The following is a 15,420-nucleotide window of genomic DNA, read 5'->3' on the forward strand; positions in this document are numbered from 1 at the left end:
CTCTCCTCCTCACCACACCCAGGTGGCCATTTTCTTGGACCCCTCCCAAGGGCACCACCTACCCCGTGTCTGTGAACAAAGTCAAAAGGATCCTTCTGTCCCTCTGTCTGCTTCTGGGTCAGTGTGTCTGAGCCTGCCCATGGGGATACCAGACAGCTGGGAGGGGGCCCCAACCTGCTGTGCACAGTGCCGGGAAGCGCCAGCCCACATCCTTGAGTCCCCAGCCCCACCCTCCTGGCTGGGCTGCGGCTGTGACCACCCCACCCCTTCCCCAGACTGCCTCCCCCTCCCCCACCCACAGCCTCCCCAGGGGAGCCAGACTGCCAGGCCCAGCTCTCACTTCCGGCCTCATGACCCTCTCTCCAGCCTGCACACTCCTCCCCCCCACACCATTTCCCTCCCAGCCTGGACTGAAGGCCCAGGGATGTCCTCAAATGGAAAACAGTGTATCAAAAGGGCCACTGCTGCTGCTGTGAGACCTCCAGCATCTCCCTTTGGGGCCTTCATCTCCCAGGATCTGTCTCCCCAGGAACTAAGCATCACCCCTCTCAATCTCCTCCTCTTCAGCCCCCTCCCACAGACCCAATTATACCTAAAAATCTTCTTCCAACCTGACTCCAGCCCAAAATCATAACAAAAATAACAATAATCAAAAAATATTGGTAGCTGTCACTTATTTGGCATTTAACTAGAGGCACAGAGAAGTTATGTCCTTAAGAACAGCCATGACATGGTAGAGCTGAAGCCTTAATTTAAGTTTGTTGGGCTCCTCTAAACCAAACTTCACTGTCCAGAGAGTCAGCCCCCTCCCCTGCAGCCTTCTCCAACTGTTCTAGTCCCAACCACGAGTTTTCATTTGTAAATTCTAATCTACCCCGCCAGCTTCTTCACCCACCCCTCCCACCTCAGCCTTCCTGGTGCACTACCTTCCCTCACCACTAGGTGTCCCCTTAGAGCCACTGATGCCCCCAAGGGGAGCAAGCCCCGCCCTGCTCCCTGGAGCCAGCAGCCCCCGCCCCAGCACAGCACACCCCACCCCACCCTACCCCCAGCCACACAGAGCTCCTTTGTGCAGCCCTCGCCCACCCCCTTCCTGCAGAGAGTGGGGCACCTGGCAAGCAGGTCTGCCCTAGACCCGCCCCCTCCCAGCCCTCTGACCTGGGTGCCAGGTGTGCAGGCACCACAGCCAGCTCTGGCTGAACCGGAGGGTCACCCTGCCTGGCGGCCCTCCCTTCCTCCCTCTGAGGTCACCCAGGGACTGTGCTTCCCGCCCTGCTCCGCCCCCATCCCCTCCTGCCCTTGGCCCTTCCAGACTTATGTCCTTGTCTTTCCCTCTGTCTCCCAGAGGACTCCCCTCCTCCAGCCCCACCAGGCCCTCCCCACAGCCTCTCACCCCCGCCCACCTCCTTCCCCTGAGAGCTCCTTGTTCCGCCCCCCCCCCCCCCTTGCCCAGGTCTGAAGAACTCCTCCTCCTGGAAAGTTGCTGCTGGAAAGGAAGTGACTTCAGCGATTTGGCCACAAGGCTGGGCACTGCTGAGCCCAGCTCAGCTGAAGGCTTGCCCAGCCCACCTCCAAAGCACAAATGGTGCCATGTGCACACACACCACCCCCAGCATGCACCCAGAACCCTGAACACATGCTCTCCCAGTGACACACGGAGAGATCTCAATGTTTACACCCTACCCCATCCCAGTGTACCCACCTATGACCCCAGTGTATTCAGATTCGTCTACATACCTCTCCAGTGTACAGACACCCATATACATACACCATCCAGTGTGGCACACACAACACTATAGTATTCCCACACCTGCCCAGGACACACCCAGAATCCTGCACACTCATCACTCCAATGTACCACATACACAGCCTTCAAACATCCCCAGCTCAGTCCACTTATACAATAACTCTTGTATACAGAACCCCGCACACATAAGGATAAAGCCCTACACACAGCTGCCTGCATGCACGCCTGTGTGGTTGCACACAAGATACCCTATACTTTTACAGTGGGTACACACAGCCCTGCATCCTCCCACAGCTGAACCTCCCCACCCTTAAAATCTCAGGAGGCCCCACCCCCAGACCTCAGGCCCCAGGAATGCTCTTTTGGAAGTTGGGTGGAGTCCCCAGGCAGACTGGGCTCTAGGGAGCTTCCTGGAGCCTGGAGGCTTCATGTGTCAGTTCAGGGAGTTGCCTCGGCAGGGCAGCCCCACCTGGCCTCTGTGGCTCTTGAGCCTGGGTGGGATGTAGGCCAGGAGTAAGGAGGCGGGTACTGCCCCCGCTCTACCTCATCCTAGTTGGGCAGCCCAATACCTGATCTACCCAGGTCCCTATCTAGCACCTCGCCTTGGCCTCCCAGCTCTTGCTCCCAAACATTTCAGTCCTGGGGGTCAACTGCACATATCAGGCACTCTGGTTTCCACCTCTGCCCTGAGTTCTGCTCATTGTTACAAACCCTCTCTTCCCAGTTCTCTGGAGTCATCAAGGAGCAGAGAAGTGTCCCCAGACTAGGAAGCAGGAATCCGGTAAACCTGCCTTGGGCCTCAGTTCCCCTTTCTGGGTAATGAGGAGTTTGAGTAAGTTGGGTTAATGTATTTGGATTCTATCAAGGGCCTCTTTTTGGCCTCAGCTGGGAAGGGGAAATCCCTGCTAGGACAGGGAAGTAAGTCCCCCTGATGCCCACTTCATGGGGATGGCTAAGCACAGACCTGGTTTCCCTGTACACTGTTACTCACCTGAGCAGGCTGTACAGCCAGGGCCGTCTCAGCAGCAAAGGCCAGGCTTCACCAGTGATTCCAGGATGGTCTCGGCAGCCTGAGAGTTGCCCCGAACCCGGGGCCCTCTGCACGCACCTAGCGGGGCAGGCTCTGGGGTCCAGGCCGATGGGTAGACAGCCAGGCAAGCTCCCATCTGTGGAAGCAAACAGCACCACAGGCTTAAGCATGGACACAGGATGAGCCAGAGAGAGGGACCAAGAGGTGGTCCTAGATAGGGTTTACTCTTGCATACAATTCAATCAGCTCAAACCGCATTTCATCGGGAGCTGTGAACCTCAAAACCTCAGGTTCCTACTGGGAAGCAGTACATGTGTATGTGTAGGTACACGCATGCATGAACATGAATACACAGGCTACGGTGGAAAGAACCTGGCCTTGGGAGTTAGAGTCCTTAGCTCAACTTTCACTGTGTCATCTTAGGCAAGTCAGTTAACCTCTCTGGCTCTTACTTTTCTCATCTATAAAATGGGGAGATCTTGTGAATGGGGAGGAACACTCTGGGGAAACTATAAATGCTAAGAGTTTATTTATAATACAGGTGTGAGTTACTGTTCAAAGCAAAAGTGTATGCAGATTTCCATGAGGGCTGTATATGTAGCTAGCATTTACCCTTCTCTACCAGCTGGTTACATCTCTTTTCTTTAATAGCCATGGCTCTTCTCACGTGGCCCTACCCTGATGCTTCCTGCCTATTTGTCTGCCTCCTTGAGGTCTGTACTGGAGCCCAAAGGGGGTCTGAGAACCAGGTCTCATGGACCCCTTACAGGTTCTGGTTGCCTGGCAATTTTGCCTGTGTGAATGCATGTCTGAGTGTTCAGTTATCTGAGTAAATATACCTGCATGTGGGTTCCTGGGTCGATTTAGCCTTCTGTATGCTTCTCTGTGTACTTTTGTATGTCTGTGCAGGTATATGTGTGTTTAAGAGTATACATGTATGGGATTGTGTGTTTGCTCAGTTGTGGTATGTGTGTGCGTGCATGTGTGCCTGACGTGTACCTGGGTTTGGTGTCTTTGGTTACACATGTGGGTGTGAGCATCTGGGTCTATTCAGCTTTGTTTATGTCCAGCTGAGCCTGTGTTTGCATGCCTGTGTGGAGAGAGGTGAAAGTATGTGTGCCTATGTATGACAAGGTGTGCCCAGCTGTGATCAGGCTATGAGGGAGCCTCTCTGTACACACTCTGCCTGGCTCTCTGCATCCTACTGTGTCAGGAGCTGCACAGGCTTTTCCCTGTCTCAGGGCTCTCTGAATGTATGTGTGTGTGTAGTGGGGTGGAGAAGGGGGAGTGCAGCTGATCCTCTGCTGTCCCTGCAGGTTTCCAATCTCGAGGCCTGTGACTGCGGGCACTGGTGTCACTGTGGATCAGTGTTGCCTCCCTCCTACCTCTGCCTTTCTCTGGGATTTCAGGGTCATGGTGTGACAGTGTGACTGGTGACAGTGTTCCTGTGGGTCTGTTTCACCGTGGGTCAGTATGCGCTCATGCATGTGTCCATGCATTTGTGCATTGTATGACCTTACCACTGTGCATCTGTGTGTGCTGATGGGTCCTTGGTGCCATGTCATTGTGTCTGCGCTAATATAGCTGTGTCAGTGTCAACATGTGTGAGAGGGTCTGTGTGCCAAAGTGTGCCTGCGAGACCAAGGGTGCCTGAGTATCTGTGCAGCACTTTTGTGTAACATGTCAGTGCATACGTGTGCGCATGTGAGAGACCCTTTGTGAGACAGTGTGTGTCTGTGTCACTGTGTTTGTATGCCTGCTTCCCTCCTCCCTATCTCCTGCCTTCTCTCTCTTTCTCTCTCTCTCTCTCTCTGTAGGAGCCAGACAGCTCCCCAAGCCTGGATTAGGGACAATTTATCCACAGGCAGAGAAGGAGAATTCCAACCTGCCAGAGCCTCCCTCCTCTGATCCATCCCCCCTTTCCCCGTGGTTGGGTGGGCACAGAAATGCAGCCCAGCAGCTCCCAAGCCCTCAGGGAGCCCCCACCTCTGCAGCTCCCCAGAGGCCCAGGAGGGTGGAAAAGATGGAAATCTGGGTGGCTCCAGAGCCCTCCAAGGGGGTGGACTGGCTGCCCCCCATCCAGGCCCCCACAGCTCAGCTCATCTTGGCCCTGTTTTCTTACATATGGTGGTGGTGGTGGTGGGGAGTCTGCATGGGGTCTGCCTGGCCCTGGGGGCTAGGGGGGAGCCAAAGGAGCAAAGCTGCTCCAGCCCCTCCAGAACCTGATACTCCCCAACTGATAAACGACAGCTTCCCCAAACCCCTGAAATGTAAATGACTGGGGAACTTGCGACTGTGCCCACACAGGCTGGGGGAGTCACTGGGAGGAGGGGGACAGTGTGGTGGGGGGAATGCAGCGAGGGGGGAGCAAGGGCTGAGCTGGGACTAAGGCTCCCTTCACGGTGCTCCAGGCGCAAGGCAGAATCACATGTTTCCCATTAGCTGCTCTGGCCTCCTTGTTCAGGGGGTGTTGGCTGGGGGAGATTTGTTCTGGTTGCAGACACCAGCCGAGACCACACAAGAGAGAAAGAGAGGGGGGGCGTGGGGGGGGGGAGACTGAGTGCCAGAGAGAGAGAAAAACACAGAGAGGGAGAAAGAGAAGATACAGAGACACCCAGAGGGAGAGACAGAGAGAGACAGACAGTGACAATCAGAAACTGTGAGAGACAGACACACACAAAACAAATGGAGAGACGGAGACTGGAGGACAGGGACAGTGGCAGGGAAGGGACAGAGGTGGAGAGGCTAGTCAGAGGCTGAAGAGCAGGTCAGTGAGGCACAGTGTGAGTCAGGCCAGGTGGGACCGAGAGGGGGAGAGCCAGAGGGATGGCAGCAATGAGGCCAGCCTGATAGATGGGAACTGGAGGCTGATGGAAGGAGACAGAGGGAGGAGACCATGCATAGGGCCAGGATGAGCCAGGGAGAAGAGCTGGGTGAGGATGCCATGTGGGCAGCAGCGGGACCAGGAGGGCAGGGGGGAGTGGGTGGGGACGCCGACAGACAGGCAGGGATGGCAGTGTGGGCAGGGGGAGTGGACCTCCAAGCTGGCCCAGCGGGGGTGGCCAGCACACATGGAGCCTCCGCCTCCTGACCCTCAAGACTTGGAGAGATAACAGGCCCGAATAGTGCTGACTTGCGGTTCAGAAATCCAATATCCTCCTCGGTGCACTAATCGACTACCTGAGCTCCGGGCCCTGCGAGCTGCCCCGATTAATCCTGCGGCTCCACAGCCTTAATTAGTTTAACAGTTTCAGGGGCAGAAGAGGCAGGGAATAGGGTCCCCCAGGCCTAGGGAGACAGGCCCTCATGCAAACCCTGCCTGGTGCCCCACCTCTCCAGTTACACCTGCCCCAGTCCCAGCGGCCCCGCTGCACACTGTCTGAAAAACATGGGTCCTTGCTCCCGGGGAACAGTCTCTAGGGTTGGCACCTGGGTCAGGAGGCAGGTCATGAGGGAATGAGACACCCCACCTCCCAACCCACACTTGTACCAGTGCTCAGGGCTTCCGCTGGCAACCCCTTTGGGGTCTTGTGGTGTCCATGGGAAGGCCCCGCCAATTGTCAACTCCATACCACCAGGCAACATGTTGTCTCTTTAGGGTGAGAGACCAGCTCCTAAGTTACTGACAATCTCCCAACAGCATGAGATAATCAAACATGTCACTCCCCACAACAGCATGAGATGGGCACATGGTGACATCTCACACATACCCAACAGTCAGGCAGGCATATGAGTGACTAGTCTAACTTGTCACTTCCCACAAAGCATGAGATGGGCACATCTGATACCCCTAGACAGTATGAGACAATAACATAGGCCATCACCCTCACAATGGTGTAACTAACATACAACCAGTTATCCCCACACCTAATAATTGGACGTGAAATGCATGGAGAACATTCCCTCCAACCCAAAGAGAGACAAGCCTCACCTTCTATGTGTGAGGAAGGTACAGCCACCCCCTCCCCCCGCATGGTATATGCCAGGGATACAATCTCACTCCTTCCCCATGAGTCCTATGAGTCCTCCCTCCAGACTGGGATGGGTACACGACATGTAACCCCGACTGCCTCGGACAGGTGACAGCCCACTCCCACCCCTCCCCCATCACTGCCAGCCTGGGTGGTGCTGTCCTCTGCCTGCAGAGGCGTCACAGCTCACAGGGCATGAATGTCACCCCAGCACTGCCAGAGCCAGGCACAGCCGCACGTTGCCCCAGTGACAAACACCACTGGCCCCAGGAGGAGATGGAAGCGCATAGGGCGGGCTCTGGGTGTGACCTTGGTCCCTGGACACCAGGAGGGGAGGCACACTGGCCTCCGTCCTGGGTAACCCAGCGGCCTGGTGCTGGGGAAGATGAGTGCTGGGAAGGAAGCCACCTGGGCACACAGATAACCTGGAAATGCCACCACCCCAAGCTCCCAGCCTCACCTTATTTCTAATTGAATGTAGTTGTTATCTAGGGAGGGGGCAGAGTGAGTGGTCACCAAGGCCTGGGGAGCAATCCCTGTAAGACTTCTTAGAGATTGGAGCAGGAGAGACAGGTTATGGGTGGCTGTCACCATACCTTCAGGGCACAGGACTAAGGAGGAAGAAATGATAGCTTCACCCCATCCTACTACTGCCAGGGGAGCCCTTTCTTATAAAGGCCCCCCCTCCCCGTCTCCAAATTCAGACCACAGAGCCTGACAAGAAGGCCAAAGTCCAGGGGCATGACTCACCCAGGGAACAAGCCCAGCCTGCTGGCCAGAGTAAGTGAGGCCGGGAGCCAGGGGGCCTGGGTTCAAGTCTGAGCTCCTCCCAGGCCAAGCTGAGTGACCCTGGAGCAGCAGCTTACCCTCTGGCTTTGAAGTGGGGGGAAGGGACAGCAGCCAGGGAAGTGCCAGGGTCTGAAAGTAGCTGAGGCTGGAGACCAGCAAGTAGAGTGCTGGGGGCCATGGCAAGGAGGATACAGCCATCCACCCCTGGCTCCACTGCTTTCTCACCTTTTTGCACCTCAGTTTGCTCATCTGTAAAATGGGGATAATAATGTCAGTCTCAAGAGACAATGTGGCATAAAGTAGGCAGGTACTCAAGAAATGGGAGCTTCTTATTGAAGAGGGAGAAACAGACAAAGAGAGGGCGGGAGACTTGCCCAAGCTACAGAGCAAGTTAGATTCAGCTGAGCTCAGCCTCTACATCCTGGCTTCCCACTAGAGCTGTTTTCGTAAGACTGCTTGGAGTTCTATAATATGTATATGTGTGTGTTGGGGGTGAGGCGGGGAATGCTGGGGTGTTGTTGGATATAGAGCTGCCCTACTGTCCAGTGAAGAGCAAGGAAACTGAAAGGAGTCTGTCATATACCCCAACCTTCACCTGAAACCCTGCTTGGCCCACCTTCAAACACTGGACAAGAGAGAGCCAGTTCTAAGGGAGGAAGGCAGCCCCACACCCTAGTCCCCCATGACCAGCATCAACACCTGGTGCTTAGAAGGACTAGGGGGTCCTGGATGTCAGTGTCCAGAACTCTCTTGTTGTATAGGAGCCCAGAGAGGGACTCTGCCTAGCCTGAGGTCACACAGCATGACAGCAGCAGAACAGAGTCCTGGCCAGGGACAGCCTCAGAGCGGAGTCCCTCTAGCCCCTGGGGGTGGCTGGAACTGGGGGACCCTGGGGGACTGAGCAAAACGTGGCGACAGATGGCCTGCCGAGGCAGCGGCGATCTGGGCGGCTGGCAGGCATGCTCGTTCCCGCGCAGGGAAACGGCTAATTTTAGCTGAGGCCTTGATGCCAGCTTTGTTCCCCCCACCCACCCGCCGAGGGGGGCCCAGCATGCCTTGCGTGCAACCCGCCTCCCCCAGGCACCTTTACTCCCCCTCCTGGCCCCTTGGTAAGTAGTGCCAAGACCCCAGGGTCCTAGAACTTCTGCCTGACCAGGCCTCATCACACCCAGAGGCAAGGGCTGAGCCCTGTAGTCCTGGCACCCCCACCTCAAGGCTGGTTTCCCATGACTCCAACCTCATTCCATGAAGAGGGGCTGCCAGGAGGAGGGCTAGAGGCCACTGCCCAGACTGGGAGGGCCTGACAGCAGGGGCTGCCAGTCTTGAGGGGGAGGCGGAGCACTGTCCTCCACCAGATACTTAAGGAGACAGGACCCTTATTTTACCCCTGCCCTGAGACAAATTCTTCTGTGCTGGAGTCCCCCTGGGGTTGGTGAGCAAGGGGGCGGGAGTTACTCTACCCTTTCTCTCTTCATAACTTTGACTTTGCCCCAGGAACTCAAAGTACTTTAAAGAAACCAAAGATAGAGCAAGGGTAGTAGCTCTGTGCCACCGGGGGAAACTGAGGCACAGTTTGAGACCGTCATCATTGTGGCAGGAGGAGACAAATCCCAGGAATCAGTGAGGCCTAGCCACACTCTTCTTTGAGTCCTTATAGCTAGAGGGCTTCTCGGGTAAGTTCAGCCCCTGGAACTACTCTTTGCCCCTACCCAGGCTGGCAGAAGGTAGACTAGATAGGTGGCGCCCATCCTCTGGAACCCTGGAAAGGGAGGCCTGGCACTCTAGGTTCCTGGTGCCCACCCCATAGGCTCTTTGACCTTAGACCCTCTCTTCCCCATCTGAGACTCAACTACACCTGCCCTATGGGGTGGCAGGATATCTGGCTCCTGAGAGGGGACTTCTTTGGGGTGAAGCTGGAAGCCCCGCCCCCAGCTCCAACCCAGGGGCCCATGAGGGAAATGACCAGGCGGGAAATTGAGAAAGAAGACTTGAAGGAAATCTATGTGTTTAGAAGGAGAGAGGCAAAGAGAAGAGAAAGAAGGAGGAAGAAACCAAGGCAGAGAATGAGATTCAGGGAGAGACAGAAAGAGGAAGGGTGTGGGGGCAAGAGAAACAGGGCAGGATGAGGCTGAGAGATGGGGAAAGAGGGGAGGGTGGATGAATATACATGAATATACAAATGCTGAAGGAAAAAGGCGAAAAAGGCAAGAGAGGAAGAGGAACAGAGGGGGACTAACAAGACAAAGAGACAGAGACAGGCAGGATGAGGCAGAGACAAAGACAGAGTGAGCAAGACACACAGAGGGGAAGAGATGGGGATGGAGCCTGCCACAGACAGGGCAGGCAGAGGACTGAGGACACCACAGGGAGCTGGAGACAGACAAGGGATTGACACACCCAGAGACCAAGAGACAGTCAGAGGATGAGACACACTCAGAAAATGGGACAGGAAGAAGGGGGAGACCCTAAGTGATAGTGGGTGTGGGGGGGCAGCAGACAGAGGCAAGGAGGGAGGTGGTAGGAGGGGGAGAGATGTCGTCGCCAGAGCTGGGGGGGAAGGACAGAAATGGAATGTGGGTCTGGGCATGAGGCTCGCAGATGCATCAGCTCCGGTTTCAGCTGGGGCAGTTGGCTGCTGGGGGGGGGGGGGGGAAGGAGCAAAGCTGGCGAGGGGGGGGGCCTGTTGCCATGGCTGCGGGCACGGCAGGGGCACAGTCTGCTGGCACTTGGAGTTCTGGGCATGGTAGGGGGCTGACTTAGAGGAAAGGGGGGGATGATGTAGCCTCACCCCTGCCCTCAGGGCTCTACTAGGAAAAGTTTCCAGAGAATGGATGGGAGATGTTGGGAGCTGAGGAGAGCTCTGGGCCCTGTTCCACCCCACAGTGGCTGCCAGTGGGGCACCACTTTCCAGGTCGCCTGTGGGCATCCCAGGTTCCCACCCATGTTTCAGGCTGGCCCCTGAGGATCCTCTTCCTCTGTCCCTTCCAGTCTAGCTGCCGTTCCAGCATGCTGCAGTTGAAGCTGCTGCTTCTGCTTGCAGGGGAGCAGCAAGATTGTGAATTCAGGATCTGTAATCCTAACGCAGAGCCCAGGCCTACCGGGCTCCAGTTGCCAAGGCGACGGAGGGTCAGAGGGCAGCTCAGGGCGCCCGCTCCTCCAAGTCAGAATCCCAATTGTTAAAGCCCAAGAATAAACAGCTGAAGCGGCCATGGGGGGGCAGGGAGGGGGGCTGAGGTCTGCATCGGCTCAGTGTGGTGTTGTCAAGCGAGATGTCACTAATTGTCTGAAGGAACAGGCTGAGGCAGCTCTTAACTGCTTCTGTGCCACCGGAGACACCTTGGCTGCCTGGCCCCCATCCCCTGGGCCTCCCAGCATTCCACCGGGGCAGCCTGTTGGTAGGGGGAGTGCTGGCCCAGCATAATCCCTGCCTCCCTTGCACTGAACCCCCACATACTTTGGCTCCTGACACTCCTCTTTGCCCAACTTGGAACCTCCCACCTGCAAGCTAAGTCCTTATGTCCCCATAACCAGTAACCCCCAATCACTGTGCCCACAATACTCCTTGCAGCCCAGAACTGCCCCCTTTGGCCTGCAAAAGCCTTTCCAGTTCCCCCAATGTCTTCTCCCATCTTCCCCTCCTCCCAGAAGTCAGGGGTTCTGGTACAAGGTGTACGGATTGCAGAGGAAGATAGACTTTAGTTTCTTCTGATCTTTTTTTTCCGGGGGGGGGGGGGGGGGGGAGAGGCGTCCCTGGGGGAAGGAAAGATCTATAGCATCATTCTGTGTAACTCCCTTCCTATTCTTAGTCACACACCAGAACCGAATAACTGAATGGAGCAAGGAAACCTGGTTGCTAGCTTTGATTGTTCTACCTACTTGCTGTGTGACTTCTGACAAGGCACCTCCATAGCCCGTCTCCTCATCTATCATCAATCCTGAACATTTAGTAGTGCCTATTCTGAGCAAGGCCATGTCTGGAACCCCTGTCCAGAGGAACTCCCAATCCAGTGGGTGAGAAAGGCTCATAATACAAGGCAGAAAACAATCAGAGATCCACCATCAGGTAAGATATTCCATGAAAAACACGGAGCAGTCGGTACACAGTAAATTGTTCAGTGGACAGCAGCCGGTGTTAGTAGTTGTACTGGTATTGCAATTACAGAGGGTCACTAAAAGTGTAGGTAATCAGAAAAAAGATTAGGGAGGTCAGTTCTGGAAGGCTTCCTGCAGAAAGTAGTACCTGGCAAGAGTTGGACAGGTGGGCAAGAAGGTAGTGTTCCAGGACAGAGGTCTTGTGAGGCTCTTCAAGGGGAGCTGAGCTGTAAAGGTTTCTGGGCCGCTAGTTCAGCCCCTCCCCGAGCAGGAAGGGCGAGGCCTTCAATGGTCTCCCCGCCCCATAGGACGGCCCTGCCTCCTCCTCCACCCACTGCTTTTAGGGATGGCAGCAGAGCGGTGCCTACTAGGGGCGGGCCGCCCATGGGCAGGGCTCCTGGAGATTGGTAGCACCTGGGGTGATGTCATGAGGGGTGTGGCCAAGCTTCTGGGTACGCCTCCTGTCCCAGACCCCAGCCCTAAGACCAAAGCCTGGGTCCCAGAAGGGGGCGCTCAGGCCGCCTAGCCGCCCTCTCAGGTAGCGGGTGGGGCCGGGGCGCTGTCCGTGGGCGGGGAGCTGGGCGCAGAAACTGGGGATCCCCCAGAGAGGGCCCAGCCTAGCCCGAGGCTGGACGCGTACAAAAGGCGACTTGTTCTTTCTTGGGATGCCTGCGCCTTCTCAAACATACCTACAGTCACACTCCAGGGACAGCTACACCCACATATGGCTGCACAAAGCATGTTGGCGTGGGGAGAGGGGGCTGTTGCCAGCCCGAGGTCGGGGTTAAGAAGAAATCTGCCCTAACCACCCCTTGTCACAGATTCAACACCGTTCACCTGACCCCAAGTGACCTGGATACTCCCACAGCCTCATGCACAGCCCTGGGGACACTGACCCACTCACATTCTCACAACTACCCTCTCCCTCATCTGTAGCTCACCAACTTCCTGTTCTGGAGTCAGACCAGCTTCAATGCGGGCTCCACACTGCATGTGACCTTGGCACACAATGAAGCTCATTAAGGTTACTTTTTACCGAGCACTTACTCTGTGCCAATTCTTGCCATTACCCTTTATGGTGAATACTATCAGTCCCATTTTGTGGTTGGGAAACTGAGGCTTAGGTTAAATAGCTTGCCTAAGGCGGAAGCAAGGATTTTAACCCAGGTCAAGCTTGACTTCAGAGCCCACCATGTTCTTCCATGTATTGTGTATTATCTCTGCTTGCATCATATCACCCTAACACCCACCAGACACACAACCACAGAGAGCAAAGCCATCAAGTTGAGGTGTAATTCTCCACCCCAAACACATCTGTGTTATAGTCTAATATCAGGCAGTTTCTCTCACTAATCAGTGTGTTTTGGGGGGTGGGGGAGTCTCCTACCTCTAAGGTTCCATCAGAATAATTATAAATGGGGCACAGAGTGAGAGCAGGGCTAGAACGGGCCACCTCTAACCTTTCCAGCAGGCTCACCTCCACCTCCCCTAACCGCAGGATGACAAAGCACTAACATACTGGCTGGGGTGCCAGGCCTGCAGCTCTCCCTGACCCCTTGGGCCAGGACCCTCCCCTAGACCCCAACCCCTGCAGAGAACAAGCTGAAACAAACTCCTTCCTGGGGAAGTCAAAGCACCTTTCCTGGGGGAGGCGGCTCTGTGATCCCCTGAGCTTGGCTAGGGAGAAGGATCCGGTTACTCTTTCCCCAGCTGTGCCTGGACTCCTTGGGGCTGACCTTTCACCTCAACCAGGCCAGGACCCAAAGGGAGCAGGAGTCCAGCTTTCACCTCCTGTTAACCCTCTGAATTCCTTATCTTTCCACTCCAGAGCCCCTGCCAAGGCCCCAGCGGGTCTCAGGAAGCCCAGCCGGGCATGCCAACCTTTCCCCACCCTCCCATCCTGGGGTCTGGTTTCCCAGAGGGCTTCATAGAATGCTCCTCCCTGCCCCCTGCCCAAGCTGCCCTGCCCTCCCAGGATCAGATACCTCCGCCCAAGCAGCTGAAAATGACCTGGGCTATTTTCGCTCTGGGATCGAGTTGCAAACTCCCCCTTAAGCTGGCAGCTTCCCACAGCCCTCCAGACTATTGCCCCCCACTCCTCATCCCTCACCCAGAATCACTTAACGAGACAGGAAGGCTTTTAGAGACCACTGACCTAAGCCCCTCAGAAGGGGAGACTGAGGCCATGAGTCAAACACAGGACTGGGCAGAGAACCAGGCTTTCTGGGTGCCCTCCCAGGTCTCTTTCTGCTGTCTAGCACAGCCTGCTCTGTACCCTAGATCTCAGAGCCTCTGACCCAGCCAAAAACCCAACCGACCTCCAAGCACCAGAAAGTCACACTGGAGGCTACCCACAAGTCTGTGCCACTCTTCATGTCAGAAATCACTTCTACCACACTCTTTGTTTAAAATTGGGACCAGGTCTGTACCTGTACCACAACTATGTGGACCACGGGACCATTTTGAAGGGTGCGAACTGGGAGGAAAGAGAGGGAGACTGAGGTCCAGGGGAATGGGAGGTGGATTCAGGCTTCCTAAGGTTTATATTGCACAATACTTCCAAGTTCCCAGCAGCCCCTAACTCCAGCTTCTCAGTACCCCCCCCCTTTCCATTCCTATAAACCCAGCCCCTTCCTGGCCCCTGCCCCTCCACCTCAAGCTCCAGCCCTCCTGGGCAGGAATGTGACTGGTCAGGTCTGAGCTGACCACATGAGTGGCTATAAGGCAACAGACCCCCCATCCTCCCATCCCCCCCAGCCTGGGGGAGCTCACATACCAAGACAAGGTGGGGGAGGGGGAAACGCTTTAACCCGTTGCAGCCAGACTGTTAGGGTGAAAAAGAGGGGTACTCTACTTCCAGTGGCCATTCCCTTGAGTGCTGCCAGGTGGAGAACAGGAAGAATCTGCTTTACCAAGGGGGTGTGATGGAGGTAATTGCCCCATTAGTCCCTGTTAAGAAAAATTAGACTTTGCCACCCCAACTGTTTTGGAAAAAAGTCATGAGGTGGTGCTGAAGGGAGGAAAGAAGGCATTATGAACCCCAACCTCAGGAGCTCCTAGTCTGATGGGAGAAATACAACTCTGCCCCAGGGAGTCTGACTGAGGAGACCAGCCACAGACGCTGGGACAAAGAGCTGAGAGCAGAGAGCATGGAGCTGCGTAGAAGTGGGAGGAAGCCAAGGCAGGAGCAGAACAAGCCAGGTGGGGTCAGATCGGGCAGGCTTCCCAGAGGCCCCTCGGCCCACACCCCTCCCCCAAGGCTGTGGAATCTCGGGGGTCAGGGCTGAGGGACAGCCCCGCCCCCTGCTCCCCTCGGGCTCAGGAATTCCACCAACCAAGGAAGGGGGGCCTGCTTCGGCCTCAGTCCAAGTTGGCTCCCACTGGACCAGGAACTGAAGCTCTTCCTCAGCCCCCCACCCCCATCCAAGCCGCTGGGCTGGCCCCAGGCCCCCTCCCCTCCCCCTCCCTGGCTGGCACTGTGTGTGCCAGGCGCTGGCAGAAAACAAACCCGCCGGGGTGGGTTTGCAGGGAGCGGGGTAACCTTGACACAGTTGCGGCAGTCGCTAATGGCAGACACATACTCCGCCTGTTCTGGGGGGACTGTTGCCGTTGCTAGGAAACCGGCAGCCGCGTGAATGGAAATGGGTCAGTAAACCTGGGGAGAGATAGTGTGACACTCGAACCACTGCAGCTGCTCCAGCCCACACCGAAATCCCTCCTCTTCAATATTTATCACTCCCGCCTGGGTCCTCAGCTTCTTCACTAGCCTGGCCCTCGGGCCCCCCCAAGGC

General features: G+C 56.1%; 1 protein-coding gene across 5 annotated transcripts in view; it reads right to left on the reverse strand.

The window, feature by feature from the left end:
* Positions 1-15,420, reverse strand: part of AHDC1 (AT-hook DNA binding motif containing 1) — a 64,065-nt gene that overhangs the window by 18,708 nt on the left and 29,937 nt on the right. For all 5 annotated transcript variants that reach the window (XM_087820240.1, XM_087820244.1, XM_087820241.1 and 2 more), the window contains one exon: positions 2,739-2,913. The gene's annotated coding sequence lies outside the window, so the exon portion shown is untranslated. The remainder of the gene's footprint in view (positions 1-2,738; positions 2,914-15,420) is intronic.

The sequence above is a fragment of the Miniopterus natalensis genome, chromosome 9 (assembly GCF_054644295.1).
Source record: "Miniopterus natalensis isolate mMinNat1 chromosome 9, mMinNat1.hap1, whole genome shotgun sequence".
Taxonomy (NCBI): domain Eukaryota; kingdom Metazoa; phylum Chordata; class Mammalia; order Chiroptera; family Miniopteridae; genus Miniopterus; species Miniopterus natalensis.